The sequence below is a fragment of the Falco rusticolus genome, chromosome 3 (assembly GCF_015220075.1).
Source record: "Falco rusticolus isolate bFalRus1 chromosome 3, bFalRus1.pri, whole genome shotgun sequence".
NCBI lineage: Eukaryota > Metazoa > Chordata > Aves > Falconiformes > Falconidae > Falco > Falco rusticolus.
In genome coordinates, this window is record NC_051189.1 from 86,521,971 (window position 1) to 86,542,637 (window position 20,667).

Genomic DNA, 20,667 nt, shown 5'->3' on the forward strand with positions numbered 1-20,667 from the left:
AAGAAAATTAACTCTATCCCATCTGAAACCAGGACAGTGTCCTTGGTCATTGCAGGGCAGGGTGGACTAGCTGACGTTTAAAGATCCCTTCTAACCCAAACCATTCTACAATTCTATGGTTCTGTGCCAATGTGAAGAGGAACTGTCAGTTCAGTCCTTACTCCAGGCTTGAGGCCTTGGACTGTGTTATTTCCACCCTTTCCTGTTCCCTCAAAGCTCCTAGGTAGTTTCAGTTTCTCAGAAACACTTCAGTGGGCCCTGAGCCCAAGTTATCATAAGCCCCACATTCCTCTACGCATTGGGTACCCCAGGCGAATTCCCTATAAACATATAGCAAGGCATGGCGGTCTGCTCCATTCAACTGCCAGCAAGCTGTCATGTCATCTAACAAACGGGAAGTCTGCACACAGTCTTGGCCACACCATCCTTTACTGTAGGGATCACGTCTCTGTTCACAACAGCAGAAAGGATCAGGAATACAAAGGGACCAAATCTCCAACCGCTGCCTCCTCTCCTTCACCTTAGCTAACACCTGGCATTCCCCTTGTCTGTAACACACAGCTGATGTGACTGGGATTATGAACATAAAGAAGGAAAATTAGTTACAGCTGGAGCAATTGTCAGGCAGGAAGATAATTGAAAGCCAGCAAAATGATCAACCGTTTAATTGCTTACATTAAAGAAATGAATTGACAGCAATCAAGCCAACCTATAAAAGGTACCAAAAAGAAATGACATATGAGAAAATAGATTAATTTTCATAAGGAACAAGTAAAAACAAAATTGAAAACCCAAGCTTATGTTGTTTATAAACCTTAATCAATTTAAAACTCATTTTCAACATATTAAACTTTACTATTTAATGTCTCCCAATGAATTTTGCCTTTGGCATTGTTCAGCAGTCTCATTGAAGCCTTGTGCAGTTAAAAAAGATAATTCATCAGTATTACCTCTGCCAAATGCACTTACATCAGGAGGCAGTCCCCAAAATCATGATGAGCAGAACACTGAGATTTTTAAAGGGAATTTTTTTGTATTTGGGGGACTGTTGATTTCCTGGGGAGATATTTTTAGAGGAGGGAAAACTACTGAGCTTTTAGAATTTGTGTTTTCAAACCTCATACTTTGATCTTAGTACTGAAGCCTTTCATAGAAGCAAAGGCGAAATGTGGGGGAGGGGGAGATGTTTGGTGAATTTGGTCAATATCCTGGTGGAAATCCTTGAGAGGCCAAACACCATTTGCCTTGATGACCATTGATACAGTGCTGTGCACCAGCACATGTTCAGCACTGCAGCCTTTCTGTATGTGGGTCCAGAGCAGATCTGGAGAGCTCAAATGCTTGAGAGTGATCTAGCACAGGAATTGCTGAGCAGAGGCAACAACACTGCTGGCTGGAAGTTTCAGACTTGGGGTTTGGCTCAGTTTTCAGCCATAAAGTGCAGTAAGAGATTTCACATCTTTTTGGGTTCACGTTTTTTCTCAGTCACATGCCTGAAATGTCCATCAGAAGGCCAATGAAGGGCTTTTGTCCCTGAGAGCAGGTTCCCAGCTAAATGCATGGGGAAAGCAAATCCCAGGTAAACTACATTCCTGCGGCTACAGACATGCTGCCTCCAGCCCACCACGTAATCCAGAATTGTCAGCATTTTCTCTAATGCTGCTCTAACACAAACACAGTAACCCCTCCCAAAATATTTAGACCCAAATCTGAGGTAAGCAGAGATATGCACTTTATTACAACAGCATCTAATAAATTTTTGGAAGATGTGCAATGATGAAAGAATGGAAAGACAACTACTCCAGAATAGATCTTTGATGTTTTATGCTTCATTTTTACAAAACCAATATGGAGGTTGGTTCAATCTGATTCACACTTGCATAAATCACTTAAGATTTTCTTTTGAAAAGAGAAGATACATTGTATACCATCTCTTTTTCTCCCTATCATTAAGTTTTCATTTCATGATAAAAATCTGATTTTGTAAGTGTGACACTCAAAAAAAGGTAAAGAAAATAGCTGAATCAAAGGGCTCAGTTACTGGCTGCCATCCAGCCTCACCATCGAGCTGACTAGGCATAGACAGAATGAAGTGTCCCTTACCCAATGATTACTCTAACATTGCTGACCTTCACCCCCCTGAAACTACGGTAAGAAAGTCCTTTATAAAATCAATACTTTTTTAAAGCTTTCTGATCTTTTGTGGTGTCCCCCATATTTTCATTCTCATTTTCTTCTTGCTGATAGCCCATTGTGCAGGTATTCAGTTTCTCCATTGAAGATCATTTGCTTTGGGTTTGAGTAAAGCAACATCCCACCACAGGCTCAGTGAAATCTCCAAAAACTGTACAGTGACAGCAGCGATTGAGATCCAATTGCCTTTCTGAAAATGTACAGTCATCTCTTGTGAGCTGAAGGACAATCAGATGACCTTCCCCTTCCATCCTCAGTGATAAAATGTACAAATGCGATATCTGGATTTTAACTCTGTGTTTTGTTCACCAGGGAAGTTGCAAATGAGGGCCATCAAGCCGATCAAAGGACTGGAAGACAAACCTTCTAAGGCAAATCTCAAAAGAGGAAGTGTCAAAATCAATATCACCTGGATTACGTTCGTTAATTTTTGACAAAACCGAAACCAACTTCATTTTCTGCTGTAGTATATTACTTGATAGACTGGAAGTACTTAAGTAACAGTTGTTTCCACAGGAAAAATATTCAAATATTTGCCTTCTGAAAAGGTCAGGATTACTGATTACTCCACTAAAATTCCAGGAACACAGGACTGGAAGGAACCACTGTGTACCTACAACTGCAAGTACCAGGTAGAAGAGGTTAAGTAAAGGGGTACAGACTACTGACTGTGTTCTGACATGCCATAGGATGATACCTACCTCCCTAGAGCAATCCCAGGAGCCTTAGTACCTAGGACCAAACACCCAAGACACTGGATTATGCCACAGTAGGATAGACCGAGGGCATTCCATGCAAGCTCCCATTTCTCCTTCCATTTCCTGAACCATCACATTAGAAGCAGAATCATCCAGCGCTTGCCCAGCAAGTGATTTGTGCAGAAAAGTTGATGTATCCAGAACTTTCCAGAGTCGTTGCACTTTGATATATACAGGTTGTTGGTCTGCAGTTTCTAAATACCTGAAATGTTTCCTAGTTTTAGCTCTGATCAAGTGGCCAGATGTCAAGAAAGCCCAGAGAAATGGCTTACTTCTTTTCCTGCCAGGTAAAAATTGCTGGGTAGAAAAAGATGCTATGTTCTTGGAAACCTGGGTCTAAATTAGTCCAAATCTAATCCCCACTGTAGGAAAAGACATAAAGGTCACAAAAAAAATCAACTTCATTGGACCTAGAGGGAATTATTTTCTGAATTCATTTTTAATGTTTTATTGACAGCAACAGTTATGATCTTTATAATGGCCTTATAATTCCCTGCCTTGCTCTAAGACATAGTATATGGTGAAAGAAACTAATGAAGCAAAAGACACTTGATATCAGCCTTCAAATGTGCTGTTTATAAATTCCTTTTAAAAAGAAAAATAAACCAGCCATTTTAATAAATTAAAAACCCTGATGCGCAGCTTGCAGGATGGCAGGTTGAATCAAAATGCTTGACATGTCACACTGTAACTACTTCCCCAGTGAATGATGACATAATTTTCAGATTTGCCCTTCTTATTGGCATTGATGCATTCAGGCAAAACGATATATCAATCAGTCTTTAGGACCTAAATGCCTGTTATGAGTCAATCCTCTGAGGCTCTCAGCTTCCCACATCTCATAAGAATCTCAGCAATGATTTGTAGTCATTTGAGTCTTTTATAATGCTTCACATCTCTCAAATTGTTAGAGCCTAAAACCAGAGCTCTTGCTCTGTTTCACATCAAACACATTATTGGGATAGGACAAACATGTATTGCTCTATATTCTTACCACCCTGCTAATGCCAGCTTCTTATAATTAAATATGGACAGAAGCCAGTGTTGTACCACACATTTAAAAGGTTTATGGCCTGGTTTCTCCCTGGTTCATTTTTAGGGCCTGTATAACTCCCCAGTAGAGCTGCTCCTACACAGAACTGTAGCAGTGGACAAAAAAAGAGCTACTGATGCAATCTACCTGGACTTCTGTTAAGGCCTTTGACATGTTCCTCCACAAGATTTTTACCTCTAAATTGGAGAGACATGGGTTTGATGGATGGACTGTTAGATGGATAAGGAATTGGCTCGATGGCCACATCCATAGAGTTTTAGTGAATGGTTCAGTGTCCAAGCAGAAACCACTTGGGTTTCCCCCAAGGGAGCCCTCAAGGGTCCACACTGTGACCAATACTATTTAGTAACTTCATCAATGACATACATAATGGGATCGAGTACACCCTCAGCAAGTTTGTGGGCGACACCAAGATGAGTGGTGCAGTTGATACACTCAAGGAAAAAACTACCATCCAGACAGACCTTGACAGGCTTGAGGAGTGGGCCCATGCGGACCTCAGGAAGGTTAAGTGCAAGGTCCTGCATTTAGACTGAGTCAACCCCCAGTACCATGAATGGATTGAGAGCACCCCTGAAGAGAAGGACTTGGGGAAAGTGGTGGATGAAAAACTGGACATGAGCCAACAATGTACACTTGCAGCCCAGAAAGGGCTGCAAAAAAAGACCAGCCATATCCTGGGCTTGGTCCAAAGAAGTGCGGCCAGCAGTTGCGGGAGGTGATTCGCCCCCTCTACTCTGCTCTGGTGAGACCCCACCTGGAGTACTACGTCCAGCTCTGGAGTCTTCAGTACAGAAAAAACATGGAACTCTTGGAGCAAGTCCAGAGGAGTGCCACAAAAATGATCAAAGGGATGGAACACCTCTGCTGTGAGGAAAGGCTGAGAGAGTTTGTGTTGTTCAGCCTGGAGAAGAGAAGGCTCTGAGGGCACACATCCTTGTGGCCTTTCAGAACTTAAAAGGGGGCTTATAAGAAAGGTGGGGATAGACTTTTTACTAGAGCCTGTAGCAACAGGGTAAGAAATAATGGTTGTAAACTGAAAAAGGGTAGATTAGATTGGATAGTAAGAAATTTTTTATGATGGGAGTGGTGAGACATTGGAACAGGTTTCCTAGATGTGGACACCCCATTCCTTGAAGTGCTGGAGGTCAGGCTGGACAGGGATCAGAGCAACCTGACCTAGTGAAAGATGTCCCAGCCTATGTCAGGGGTGTTGAACTAGTGCAGAAGGTCCCTTCTGATCCAAACCATCCTGTAATTCTTTAATTCTGTGATATCATATCATAATATTCATGAGGCTCAGAGAAAGGGAAGCCAGATAACATATGGCTATATAATCTATAATATATTATATAAAAGATATATATTAAAATTACTTGTACTATGTTGCTGGATAATATATTCAAGACAACTGCTGACCACTCAACTCATGTTATCTCAAACAAGGTGACAGAGGATGTCAGGTAAATTATACACTCTTCCTCAGCAATGGATCACTTAAGAGAATAGATTTTTAAATGTTTTGAAGTAGTGACAGTCCAAAGGAGATGTATGACCTCCAAAAGGCTGGGTTTTCATATTTCTTGATGCCTGAAAAAAGACCTGTTTACGTGAGTTTTTACCTTGCTTTCATCCCATTGTTGGAACTGTAATATTGCAGCGAGTATGCATCTGAAAACTAACTCATTGTACCCCAAACTTCAAGACCCAAATTTGAAATCATGTTAAAACACCAGAAGATCTGAAAAAATATTTTATGGGTTGTAAGTTACACCTACCTACTGTACATTGCAGCAACTGAGACTTTTTCTTATGCTGAAGTGTTTGGACCAAAATACCTTGAAGGTGCTTTTGTTTTTTATTACATGGGGAAAAAAAAAAAAAAAGAAAAAAAAAGAACACACAAAAAACCACGAAACCCCCCAAAAACTAAATAAACCCCTACTAAACAAGAACTTTTTATGGGTTTTTTTAGGTTGTTTGGTTCTGGTGTTTTGTTGTGCTCCCCACACGAAAAGAAAAAAAAAAAAGATTTTGTGGAAAGAAATAATAAAAAAAGATACTTTTACTGCAGTAGAAATGCCTGTGGTTGATAAAGGATGATCTGATTTTTGATCATGATTAGGTGGTCTTACAAAGAAATAAACTACCAGTCTCAAATGAGATCATTCAGAACCCCATTATACCTAATTAAAATCCTTTTTCCTAGGATTAATAGAAGTTCTGGTTGTGAATAACTTCGCTTAAGCAGATTCACAAATCTGGCTGCAGTAAATTACAGATGAGACCTCCCAGGAGCAGAACAAACCCCATCAAGACCCTCATAAACAAAATGCCAGCATCTGCAGCCAGAGAGAAAAGCACAGACAGGATAGAGAGAAGAATTACAGACTTGGGATTACACTATACCTCAACACCATCTGAGGAGAAAGAAAAGCTCTTTATTTATTGCTTACCAGCCTCCAGGGTGTGAGTGTCACTCAGCATTAGCATTCACCTTTATAACTGTGCTTTGTTTTACAGCTTCACCCCAGTGCAGAGGAAGCAGCCAATTACATGTCTACGAGAACATGCATGCATTGAGTATATCCCAGCTGCTTTCTTTTTTCTTGGCCTGAGGCTGAAATAGAGGTGTGAGAGATAGGATCTGATCTGCATTTTTATATATGTGCCAAAAGAATAATGTTATATAGACATTTATGTTCATACAGGTGAAGATGCAGTAGAAAGGTTAGAAGATACTAGACACAAAGGTGCTGTTCCATGTTAGTCAAAGCTATGCAGCTGTTTTGCCAAGGCCAGAAGGAAACAGCTAAAATGCAGTAGTGAGGTGACAAATTCTCTGTATTACACTGTCTATAGTAACTAGGTCTGTGACTACTTGGATACGTACATCAGACCAAATCTCATTCTTTATGCCAAATCTGAGCGATTGCACCCCTCAATTCCAACCTGATCTTCCCCTCTCCTCCTCTTTCTAGTGGCCTCCATCATTTCTCGATACTTACCTTCGTTTGTTTCACAGTGGCACCCTGGAGATCAGCTGGGGATGCTGAGCACTTCTCAGATCCAGCCTTCAGGTGAGATTGGATGCTCAGGTATCACCAATGGTAATAGTTGGTTGCTCTTGACAGCTCAAAAGTTCACTTAATGTTCTAAAATCCACACTGTCAAGCCCTGTTTGGTACCATCTGTGCTCCTGGCTCCATTTCTACATGGTATGTTAATATTTTTAGGCCAAAATAGATCAAATACTTGAGATATTAAACCAATTCAGTGTTTCAGCATTTGACTCAGATTCTACAAACAAGCACTGTTCATAGGTTTACAGTTGTCCACTTCCCAGGTCCGCATCACTGGTGATGGATGGATGCAGACCTGGTAAGTTAGAGGAATGGATTTTGGCTGAGATGGTCTCATACACAAGTGCCTAATGCTGAAGCGCAGATTTAGCCACACAGATACTAAATATGGTGCTCTGACTTTTGTTCTCTGAATTCAAAAGAGCACCCATCTGGTAAAAGACCAGCCACACCACCCATCTCTTAAAACCAGTCACAAAAGGCTTTGAGAGGCTGACTACAATGGTAGCTGAAGATTTCTTTTTCTAGCTGCCAAATCACCAGTAAGAATGGAACCAAGGAGATTTTTCAGTATTTATTCACTTCTTTCAGTTTTGCATTCATTTTGTTTAGAATAGGAGATGGTGAAATGTTTCACTTCTACCATCAGATGCGAAAGGAGTCCCAGTCAGGCTGTTTTAATCTGACAAATTGAAGTTGAGTCTCCACATATTCAGATCAATATTATAGGAAGCCATTTTCCTTTGGTTTCAAAAAATACTAAGCTAATCATTAAGGGATGCATCTTTAAACAGGTACTCATTAGATTTGAAAACTTCGATCAAATCCATTTTCCCTCCTACTTGCCCCCAAATAGATACCTCTAAGTACTTCAGAAACTCCCATGCATGATGACCCATGCATTACATGCTACCCACCAACATTAAAAGCTCACAACAGGGTAGACTTTACACCTCCCTAAGGAGGAGTGAAAGGGAACTAATTTTTTTCTTAAAAGTGATTCAGAGGACAGACTGTAGCAAAGGTTTTGTGCATGGAGAGGCTGGAGAGAATTACTGCTAAGATTTTATTAGTGTGCATAAACACTATGACGTTTTTGATGCCTCAGGCTATAGAAGCACAGTCATTACAATGGAGACCATATTTCATTCCATCTTTCCATCGGTCCTGTAACACATTGAGCAATCCATCTTGCTCATATGCTCTACATAGTCATATATAAATATATTTATTTATTTATTTGCTTCTCTCCAAGTGTTTAACCTTTTGAGCACTGCAAGTAATCTGAGGTGTGAGAGCACATGCTCTGCAGCTTCTGTCTTCCAACATAACCCAGGTGGAGTGTACAGTCATACTACCAAATGTAAAGCATGCAGGCTGAAAAAAGTCACCAGCTAAAGAACCAAAACTATTCCCTATCTGTGTATTCACTGTGGCTCAACACACCTGTCATGAACAGATAGAGGACAATCACATATGACACTATAAGACACCAAATTTCTGAAAGCTGCTACGTGAGCCTGCTGCTGTACTGATGCCAGCAGTAACCTACTACACAAAAGCAGCACAGTGAGGATGGCTGGAGATGAGTGGCAGGAAAGTAACAGGGGGTATGGATTACACACACTTTTCAGAGGTAGCAAATGTGTGTTTGCTCACAGACAGAATCACAAAATCACAGAATGGTCAGGGTTGGAAGTGACCTCTGGAGATCATCTAGTCCAACCCCCTGCTAAAGCAGGTTCACATAGATCAGGTTGCACAGAATCGTGTCCAGGCAGGTTTTGAATGTCTCCAGAGAAGGAGACTCCACAACCTCTCTGGGCAGCCTGTCCCAGTGCTCTGTCACCCTCACAGTAAAGAGGTTCTTCCTCATATTCAGATGGAACTTCCCGTGTTGTAGTTTGTGCCTGTTGCCCCTTCTCCTGTTGCTTGGCACAACTGAAAAGAGCCTGGCCTCATCCTCTTGACACTCTCCCTTAAGATACTTGTAGACATTGATAAGATCCCCTCTCAGTCTTCTCTTCCACAGGCTAAACAGGCCCAGCTCTCTCAGCCTTTCCTCAGAAGGCAGATGCTCCAGTGTCCTAATCATCTATGTAGACCTCCACTGGACTTTCTCCCATAGTTCCCTGCCTCTCTTGAATGGAGAGCCCAGAACTGGACACAGCACTCCAGGTGCAGCCTCACCAGGGCAGAGCAGAGCGGGAGGATCACCTCCCTTAACTTGCTGGCCATGCTCCTAATGCACCCCAGGATCCCTTTGACCTTCTTGGCCACAAGAGCGCATTGCTGGGTCATGGGCAACTTGCTGCCCACCAGCACTCCCAGGTCCTTCTCTGAAGAGCTGCCTTCCAGCACATCAGCCCCAGCCTGTACTGTTGTGGGGGGTTGCTTCTCCCTCGGTGCATGACCTCACACTAGCCTTTGTTGAACTTCATTATGTTCCTCTCTGCCCAGCTCTCCGGCTTGTCCAGGTCTTGCTGAATGGCAGCGCAGCCTTCTGGGGTATCAGCCGCTCCTCCCAGTTTTGTAACATCAGCAAACCTGCTGAGGGTGCACTCTGTCCCTTCATCTAGGTCGTTGGTGAGTAAGTTGAACAGACCTGGACACAGTGCTGACCCCTGTGGAACACCACTGGCTACAGGCCTACAGCTAGACCCTGTGCCACTGATCACAACCCTCTGAGCTCTGCCATCCAGCCAGTTCCAAATCCACCTCACTGTCTGCTCATCTAACACATACTTCCTGAGTTTACATATAAGGATGGGAGACAGTGTCAAAATCCTTGCTGAAGCCAAGGTAGGCAACATCCACTGCTCTTCCCTCATCTACCCAACCGGTCATTCCATCATAAAAGGGTATTAGGTTGGTCAGGCATGATTTCTCCTTGGTGGATCCATGTTGACTACTACTGATAATCTTTATTTTCCTCCACATGCTTAGAGATGACGTCCAGGATGAGTGAGCTGTTCCATCATCTTTCCAGGGATGCAGGTGAAGCTGACTGGCCTATAGTGTCCTGGGTCCTCCTTCTTGCCCTCTTTGAAGACTGGAGTGACACTGGTTTTCCTCCTGTCCGCAGGCACCTCTCCTATTCTCCATGACCTTTCAAAGATGGTGGAGAGTGGCTTGGCAATAACATGTGCTAGCTCCCTCAGTACTCGGGGGTGCATCCCATTGGGGCCCATGAATTTTGTAGGTGTCAGGTTTGCCTAAATAACCTCTAACCTGATCCTCCTTCACCAAGGGAACATCTTCCTTTCTCTAGACTTCCTCTCTTGCCCCCAGGGTCTGGGACTCCTGAGGGCTGGCCTTAGCAGTAAAGGCTAAAGCAAAGGCGGCATTTAGTAACTCCACTTTCTCTGTACCTTTTGTCACCAGGGCACCCACCTCATTCAGCAACAGGCCCACATTTTCCCTAGTCATTCTTTTTCTACTGATGTACTTGAAGAAGCCCTTCTTGTTGTCTATGATATCCCCCATCAGATTTAATTCCAAGTGAGCCTTAGGCTTCTTCTTTACACCCCTGCACGTTCTGACCACATCCCTATACTCCTTTCAAGTGGCCTGTCCTTTTTTTCCACATACTGTAAACTTCCTTCTTCTGTTTGAGTTCTGCCAGAAGCTCCTTGCTTATTCATGCAGGCTTCCTGCTCCCTTTGCTTGATTTCTTACTCATAGGGATACACCTATCTTGAGCCTGGAGGAAATGATGCTTGAATATTAACCAGCTCTCTTGGACACCCCTACCTTCCAGAATCCTAACTCATGGGATTCCTTCAAGCAGAATCCTGAAGAGGCCAAAGTTACCTCCCCTGAACTCCAAGGTTTCAATTCTACTTGTTGCCCTGCTTCCTCCACTATCTCATGTACACTGCAGCCAAGGCTGCCCCCAGCATTCACAGTCCCCAACCAGTCCTTTGTTTGTTAGTACAAGGTCCAGCAGAGCACCTCACCTTATTGGCTTCTCCACCACCTATGTCAAAAAGTTATCATCAATGTTCTTCAGGAACCTCCTGGACTGTGTGTGCCTAGCTATGTTGTCTTTCCAGCAGATATCAGGGTGTGTGAAGTCCTCCATGAGAACCAGGGCCTGTGATCATGAGGCTACCTCAAACTGTCTGTAGAAGACCTCATCAACTTCCTTTTCCTGATCAGGTGGCCTGTAGTAAACACCTACAACAGTGTCACCTAGGTTGGCCTGCCCCTTAATCTTTACCTATAAGCTCTTGACTCCTTTTGCATCCACCCCTATGGAAAGCTCAATACATTCCAGTTGCTCCTTCACATATAGAGCAACTCTACCACCTCTTCTTACTGGCTTGTCTTTCCTAAGAAGTACTCCATAACAGCATTCCAGTCATGAGCGATTCCACCATGTGTCTGTAATTGCAATAAGATCATGGCCCTGTGACCACACAAAGACCTCTTAATTCTTCCTGTTTATTCCCCATGCTGTGTGTCTTGGTGTACAGGCATTTCAGAGAGGTAATTAAGCATACAGATTTCTCAGAAGGGGTGAAAAAGTATCCACCATAGCCATACACATCCTTGTTGAGGTGTCTGTCATCCTGGTACTCATCTTGGGAGGCAGCTAAGGAACATATGTCAATGCTCAGGTTGGCCTGGTTTATTCCCCACTTGGATGTGATGGCGTGAGCATTGGCACTTTGGATGCTGCCCTCCACGTCCTTCAGTTTAAAGCCTGCTTCAACAAGCTGGCCAGCCTCCTGCCAAATACTCCCTTGCCTTTTCTAGACAGGTGGATCCCATCCCTCCCTACAAGGTTGCAGTCAAAGAACGTCCCATTGTCATAGTAGCCAAAACCCTCACAATGGCACCAGCCATGAAGCCAGAAGTCAATGTGCATTATACGCCTGTTTCTGGCTGCACCCTTTCCTCTTACTAGTAAAACAGAAGGAAAAATAACTTGGGCACAAAAATTTGTCACTTGCATCCCCAAAGCTTTATAGTCCACCTTGATTCTGCCTCGGTTCTGACTTGCACTGTCATTTGTACCAATGTGCAAGAGCAGTGGTGGATAGTAGTCTGTGCTATTCACAAATTGTGGCACCCTCTAGGCAGCATCTTGGACCTTAACTCCCAGAAGGCAGCATACTTCATAAGACTCCCTGTCAGGCTGGCAGATGGGTGCCTCAGTCCCCCTTAACAGAGAGTCTCCTACTAGAAGCACTTGGTGTTTCTTTTCACGGCATCCATGGTGTGCTGCTAGTGTGGTTTCTCCTTGCAGACCTTGCTCACTGGTGTCTGTAGCTGTTAAAGCTTCATATCTGCTTTTGGCTGTGATGCTGAAGGGTGGAGACTGAAGCAGAGTCTTGCTTTTGTGGGTCACCAGGGTCCAGGGTGCTTCATGGTCTATGATGTCTGCTACAGGAGCATGGTTCTGAAACCACTTACCTATCTCTGTCTTGGTTTCTCTAATACTCCACAGCCTTTTGACTGTTTCCTGCAACTCGGCCACCTGACATAACAGATCATCAACCTGTGCACACTTTAGTCAGGGGCTTACATTTTCTCCAGGAGAAGGGTCTGCACACTCATGGCAACCTACTGTCTGTACTAGAAGTCTCCTTCCTTAACAGTTCCATCTGAGTGGAAGCATCAGACATCTCAGGGGCTTTCCCTGTAGAAACACTGGTTTTAAGTCTGAGGCAAGTGCCCACCATTATGGCAGAAACCTAGGGCTCTTCGCTGGGCTGTGGGCCTACAAGTAGGGTGCAGGGCCCTCCCTGCACACTCTCCCTGCAGGTTCTGCCATGTGAACTACCGTGTGAGCTGACACATCATGCCCTGGCTGACACACCACATCTTGGTTGCTAGAGCTTCCTAGGGATGTTTAAAACTGCCACAGTTGCTCCTGGCAAGGCCCAAGCCACATCAGCCTCACTCACGAGAGTTGCTGGCTTCTGGCAGGGTTCTCAGCTCTTGCTTTGGTTTCCCCAACTCTGGGAACCCCCTTGTCCACCTCAGTCATAGACCAGACCTAGAAATGCTGATGTTTTTGTCATCCAAATGTCATTTAAATGAAAGTTGTACCACTAATTCTTCACTTAGAAACAGTTGCAAACTTATAAATCTAAATGCTTAGTGACGCACAGAAAAAAAGCCACATTCTAGGTTGCTGAGGGTTCAAAACACGTTTAAGGAACAAGGAAATAATTCTCATTGAAAAGATATATAATAATTATTATATTGCTTTTTTAGTTCATGAGCAAAGCCCCAATCTTCTGAAATTTTGCTTCAGTTTTTAAATTAATGGCAAATATCTCTGTACACAATACTTTTAGAGGAAACTGCAAAACTGAATCCACTCTTAACCTCCATTCAGTTGATTCAGTCACGTGATGCAGTTTCTCTTTAATTGAATGATTAATATAACTATGAAGCCCGCTGTGAATTTTACAATTGAATATATCATTGATGATTGTCTGTAATGAGGCTTGAAGCTTAGAATTTAAAAATTATTAGTATTTTCATTAGGAAAGTTCAAGAGCTCAGATATTGAAGACCAAATCCCAGAGTCCCTAGCAGGCTTGTACTGAAAATTTTTCTGCACTTGTTCAGAATTTTCTCTTTGCTATGAATTATTTAAAATAAAACCTTCCACAGACAGACACAAAATTTCAAGGCCGGAAGAGACCATTGCAATCATTCAACCTGATCTACTTTGTAATGCTGATCACAGCCACCTCTTTATCTTCTCCCTGGTCTTTCCAATTAGGTCATTGGTATGTCCTAAACTCCTGTCCTCTGCAATGTCTTCTCTGTCCTAATGCTCAGCACATCCTAATGTCTACAGCAATGCCCTGATTTAATGTGTCATCTCAAGTGGGGTGTTTTCTGCCTACATGCTATTTTACCCTTTGTGATATTTTTTCTTGTGATTTCATACTCTTCAATCTTGCTTTGCAACTTTATTTTCCCAATTAGACAAGCTTGTCCATCAATGAAGGACTATGCAGCTGCAGTGAACTAGCAAATAATGTCCTTATTTAACCACTAATAATATTCAATAAATATTCAATGATAAAAGCCCACTAAGGCATTTTACCCAGAGGCAGCTAGTACTGGTTACTCTCAGGCAATGCCACAAACACTGCTGGTAAAGGCTGATCCATGGATTATTTACTGTCTTCCAGCAAAATCCTTGATTACACAGCAAAAAAGGAATGTAAAACTTCATCCTTAGAGAAGAATTTACCTTAATGATCAATTTAGAGAGTGTGCGGCTGCATGATGGGGAAGTGAAGCTATTTTCCAGCTTACTCAGAGTACCAAAAGTTCAGGCTAAGACTGAACCTGTGTCAAGTGTAGTGTGGGAAGTGAACCACTCATTCGTCATGATGCATAGGCACAGTCATGCTGAAATGACTTTCTGTCTTACAGTCAACCTTCTTTGCAATGGAAGTAGAGATGCCAAAATCTGTTTGAATTCTCATATAGTAATCCAGAAAGGTATCCGTTCCTGGCTGGAGCAGAAAGTCTTGCTGTCTGTAAAGTGTGCATATATGTTGTTTTATCCTTATGATATAAATCCACTGTGAACAAAATCAGATTCATTACATTTAGATCTGGAGCTTAAATAACGGTTTTATCCCAGTATATCATGATTCTGTAGAAACTTGATTCCAGACAACTTTTGCTCCTCTTGCACCACTGCTGCCTGCACAGCGAACTGCTCCTTGTGTCCCAAGGTGTTTCTGAGAAAGCAATAAAAAGAGGCAATAACTCGCATGCATTTGCTGCATTCCAGCCAAACCTGCTGGTTGTAGGGAGGAGGGAGAGATAGCATCTCTGCCCTAAGAAATGCTTTAAGCTGCAAGAACTTTTCAATTCAGCAACCCCATCAAAACTTGAACTTTCCAGTGCTGGTGAGGAAAATACACCATTTGAAAAGGTTAAGGTCTATACATCTGCCTTCCTTCCATCTTTCAGGACAGTGTCCCCCATAACAGAGCTGTTTGATCCAGATGAATAGAATTTCATTTTTTCATTCATTCATTCATTCAAAATCCAATTGAATATAATTTCAAGCAAGGAATTATGCCTAATTCTCTCACAACCCCTCTCACTGATCCTATTCATAATTCAGTTTTGATATTAAAAGGAATACTTCTAACAGGCAAGACTAGCAACCACCTACAAGAGAGTAACACCATGTCATCAGATACAGTGTGAATGATGCAGGTTCAAGCCCCCTAGTTTAACACAGGCTTAGCAAGGATGCACAAGTCTTGGTCTCCACATCCTAGACATTTACTACCACTACAAAGTGTCTTTGCTGTTGAGGAAGAGTTGGATGTTTTTTCTCTTCCCTCAACCACAATGAAGTAACTCCATCATGGATCTTAAGGAGTTTTTTCCAGAAGAAAATTTTATCAAAGCCTCTATTTATTTTGTTTTGCATTTTTTTCCACCACCATCCCAAACCTCCATATTTTGATGAATCATTGTTTCCAATCAAAAAAAAAAAAGAAAAAAATAACAAAAGATTTAATTGTTAAAAATTCTTGAGTCTTTCTAGTGATATCCCCTCAGACCTCCAAGTCTAAGGTGGTCCTGGCTAAAGCACAGAGAACAGTAATCTAAATTGAAAAAATTGTAATAACTGTTTCCAGCAGTATGACTTCCATATAGTGCTGCATGTATACTTTTGAACTGTAGAGGTTTAGTCTACCAAGCCCCATCTTTCAACAAATGCAATGAGCACCAAAACTTCTAATGTACTTTACCCCTAAAAATTCCAGCAGGTAGAAGAAAAAAAGCAGAGGTTGCCACAATTACCTGCCCAATCTTCAGTGAAAGCACTAAAGAATTCACATAAAGTAATATATTTTACCTCAGAAAAGCAGATTAATCATTCTCTCCCCACCCCTTTCAAAACAATGATGATTGGGATGGCCTGAGCCAACAGAATCCAGTATCAGGAAGACTTACTGCATTTTCACTTCATCATTCATGTCATCGAGAGATAATTAGAGTATAAATAAGAACATAAGTAAGTTTGGAACTGACAAGTGACTATAAAAGCACCACAGCACTCTTCCTACTTTAACAGTTTGTATTTTAAAAAAAAAAAAAAGAAAGAAAGAAAGACTGAAAAGATAAAGCTGTGTTATTATTGTTTATTATTATTTCTGTAGCGACAGGTATCATAAGGCTCCAGCTGGGAACAGAAGCCTGTTTTGTTAAACAGATGGTAGGAGGTCAGCTCTGTTTTGAAAAGTGTGATGGGAAATGTAGTCTGGCAGGATATTTTGCCCACAAAGCAGAATAAGAACATGAGATCCTAGTGCAGCACAGGATTTTCCAAATGAAAATCCTTCAACTTCAGTTCCATCTCTTCTTAAACGTCACGTTCTGTATCCCCTCCTTTATCTTCACAACAAACCATCACTCCAACATGTGCTGAAAACAGTTGTGAAAGTTTTTTAGAACTTAAAAATCCTTTAAAGACAACTTCAAAGTCTAGGAGCTCTTTCAACAAAGAAAACAAATCAGTCTACAAACTATCCTCAGAAGCTGATGAAGCCAGTCTCCATAGATAGAAATTAGACATGAGTTGGTGCCATCAGCAGAGCTTCATTGAATTTTATCCCCTAGGAATGTAAACTCTTTTGTAGTTCCCTCTCAGTAAGTCTTTCCTGGTAGGTAATTAAGGCAACCCATCCCTCATTTACTGTCATTGACAGAGTTGTTTTAAAATCTGTTTATTATTGAGAGAAATTGTCATTTATATCTTTCTTCTAATTTTGCTCCATGCACAAAAATATCTCCATTTTTCCACTTAGCATGGCACCTGTCATATCCTGATCCCACAAATATTTTTGGAGCTCAGCAAACCATTATTAGAGTATGTTAGGAAACTCTGATTCAAGGACTTATGTCTGTGATTTTGGCATTCCTTTCAGTCCTGTTCTGAACATTCAAAAGATCCTCAAAGGCACAAAAAGTTACTCACTTTCCTCAGGAGACCTGTTTGTGCGTTGCCAAGATGTGTTCTTGGATTTCAGAGGTCTTACACGTGTCTAGTGCACACTTTCCTATAGCAAGCAGGAAGGAAGTTATTAAGGAAACACAATTGACACATTCCACAAAGCTTAAACTCTCCCCAAATTCAAGAGGAAGGTGTGTGTCATTCTCTACATTATTGCAAAGCACTGATACCCTCAAGGCACAACTGTATTAGTAATGAAATGTGCCCAGGACCATTCCCTGGCATTGCACAACTCATCTCCACAATGTTCAACTCTCATCATTTAAAATGAGGTACCCACATTCAAAGTCTTAATTTGGAATGATCTTAGATTTACTGGAATTAGGAATGTACAGATGCAGCCTCCCTGCCCACACTGAATATATTAATCCGCTCGTTCCAAAGAAGAAACCCATTCACAGCACACACAATAATTAGACCTAGGATCAGCTGTGTACAGCACTACAGCACAGGTCGTATCAAGTATGGCCATTCTCTTCAAACAGTCCCCCAGCACTTTCCCATCAGGCTTTGTGGCCTCACATGCCCAGGGGACACAGACCTAGGGATCCTCATAGAAAAACACTACCGCTTTGGCTGCAACAATGTACAGCAACAGAAATTGTCTTTCATTGTAGCTGTGTTGCCACAGAGGGCCCAGGGAGGGCCAGGCTAGGTCCTAGGCAATAGACAGATGGGTCAGTCTTCACCAGTTGGCCCAGGAACCATCATATTCCCTCTGGGACAGCCCATACAGACTTTCTAGATATGGCTAAATAAATGGTTTGCTCAATGTGCCGTATGGATTTGCAGCTGCAGACATTTTTCTGAAGCTGGGCACCTAAGGCCATGACTCCTCACATAGCAGGGTGGCAGGGTCATAAACAGAGTGCTGCCAGTGCCTTGTCACCCATGGTTTATAAAGCAGCAGCTGAATACCTGAATAACTTTGAATGGTACCCAAGCCCATGCCACCTTAGTCACCTGTGCACCACACCAGACACTGCAAAGTGACACACTGCATTGGCCAGGTCACTAGGAAGTAAAATGCCAGAATAATAAAAAAGCTTTGTAAAGGGACCAAGAATCAATCCTATATGAGGTATTGCAATATATGAAGAGGCATCCCATTTTTCACTGGAATTTCCTATCTTGAATGAAGGGTTATGAAGTCATTAACTCCTTGGCAGGTGAAAAAGTACCTTCTATGTCACTGCATAGGTAATTATAAGGAGCACATTGGCAACTGTTTATTTCTTTTTATCTTGTGTTATGTTTGAATTCCATTAGGATGCAACTGGCTGTCCTGAAAATAACAAATAATGTCATTAAAGAGGCACTGAGATTCAATCCCTTTCCCTCAGAGAGAAATCAAGCTATTCTCACAGCAGAGGTGGTTTCCGCTGCATTCCCAGATGATTAATATGCATTGAAAAAGCCTCTGGAGATGATCCCTTCTGAGGCATACCAATTAAGGCTGGGAGGAATTAAATAAATAAAAAATGTATCCCAAATAAAGCACCGTGTATACTATCATTATTTTTATAGTCTTGGCACCCAGGTGTCTGTGTCATAGCCCCAATTTAGCTTGAAAGGATGAAAGGCTGCTTGCATAGGAAAATATTTCTTATTCCACTGATACAATGATACCAGTTTACTTGTGTAACTGCCTGACTGGCTTTTTTCACTTTTATATAAAACATTTAGAAAGTAATATAAAGTAAACCAGAGTAAGTACTGTTATTCTTAATTAGGATAAGAGTATCTGAGTGGGAAGGAGTACGAATGGGATTATTCTGCTTACTAATCGCTCCCTACATCAAAACAGCACGATAGTATAGACAGCTTTTTGGATCACTTCAGCCCACCTGCCCAACATGTCACATTTAAGTCAAATTGCAGACCTTTGTTGAATTTTGTCCATTTTACAGTGCAAACTTACCATTGCCAGCAGTTGGAAGTAGTATTTGAGTTGTCAAAGCATGGATGCACCCTTTGTTCTGTTACCTCTGATGGGACAAGCTCAGGATCGAAAGATCTAAAGGTGAGAAAGACATCCAAGGACATCAGAACTTCTGATGGGCAAGAATTTCTAATGGACTTCTAGAGACTTGCAAGACTCAATAAGAGACTGGACAGTCAAAAACAGAACCCAAGAGACTTAGCTGAACCACTGTAACTTTGGCCTGCGGCAGTCCAGGCCTGTGGAATGATTGCTTTTCTATTCTTACAAATAGTCTGGCTTAGCCAGCTGAAATAGCAAATGTAGTTGCTCAAGCACATTTTAAAGCATTTGTGTTGATATGAGTAAAGCTGTTCAGAACTAATTGACTTGCTGTGGGCAGCTGTGGATTAGGAGGTAAAGTGTCTGTGGGCCTAATCTTACTCCTCAGAAGTCAATAAAAATAATTCATGTGACATGAAAGACACAGGACTGACCATTTCCTTAATACTGAGGTCTTCGGAGATTGCCCTATCCACATCAATTTCAGCTTTGCCTTTACATGCAAAACATCTTTCATTTTTCAATGGAGAAAGAACTGAAAAAAAATGTTCTTAGTACTGTAGGAATGTCCTGTGTTGCAAGAAAGTCTTGTGTTTACAGTCCTTTACAGATTGAATTATTATCATTGTGGGCAGTCATAAAAGGGTTTCGAAACTCCAGAGGTTTTTTTTTTCAAGATTTGCACACTGCATGTTAAAAAATATCTCACCCACAGCACAGGGCAGGAGGTTGAGTTTTCAGAAAAGAAAAGGTCATGACCAGATGGTGTAGGGAAAATGTTTTAATTTACAAGTTCTATTCATTTCTCTTCAATCCCACTCTTCAAGTCTTAATTTGACAGGTAGTGTAGTGTTGCTAACAGTGAAGTCACCCCGAGTGCACACAGTATAACTGAAATGTGTTAAAGAGAAAAAAGTACTGTTACCCATACCTGTTAAAAATAATGAGATAAATGTGTGAAGTGTAACAGAATCATACTCCAGATGAGAACAACCTTGACTACTGACTTTACAACCTAAATTATGGAGAGAAAGGGAATAGCAGATTCCCTTTATCCATCCCTTTATATAGATGATGAAGGAAATACAGCCATATGATATAGTTTTAATTGGATTTTCTCAGACTGTGCATTCCAGTTAATAATTTTGGTGGGAGGAGAGGAAATCATCTCCCTAATGCTTTCATCGGCATTAATCACAGCTTATTTGTTTCTGCAGAGGCCAAAGACAAAAAAAAAAAACTGTAAAGAAATTAGAAGCACTAGCACCTTCTGGGTTCAGGGAACAAACACCCTGGGGTTCTCCTTGTTCTGCTGAACCTTTCTCCCAGTAGTCTAACAGCCGCAGAAAATGAGAAAGCAGGAAGAGTACGTAACTGCCATGAAGTGGGAATATCCAAAGGAATTTCACCCGTGCTGGCACACCCCAGGACAGTGGTTTATGCTCAACATGAAGATTGGATGGAGAGACCTATCACCGAGTAATGCTATTTCCCAAACTGAAAGCATCTGAAATCCTGAAATTCTCAAAGGTATCTTAGGCTACAATATGGTTGTCAGAAGCAGCATGTTTCCT

At 41.8% G+C, this 20,667-nt stretch overlaps 1 long non-coding RNA gene across 1 annotated transcript; it reads right to left on the reverse strand.

Annotated features, from left to right (window-relative positions):
* Window positions 1–16,222: 16,222 nt before the first annotated feature.
* Window positions 16,223–17,156, reverse strand: LOC119145675. The gene is made up of 2 exons (XR_005103490.1): window positions 17,074–17,156; window positions 16,223–16,520 (listed from the first exon to the last, which is right to left on the reverse strand). It is a non-coding gene; the product is annotated as an uncharacterized LOC119145675 (long non-coding RNA).
* Window positions 17,157–20,667: the final 3,511 nt, after the last annotated feature.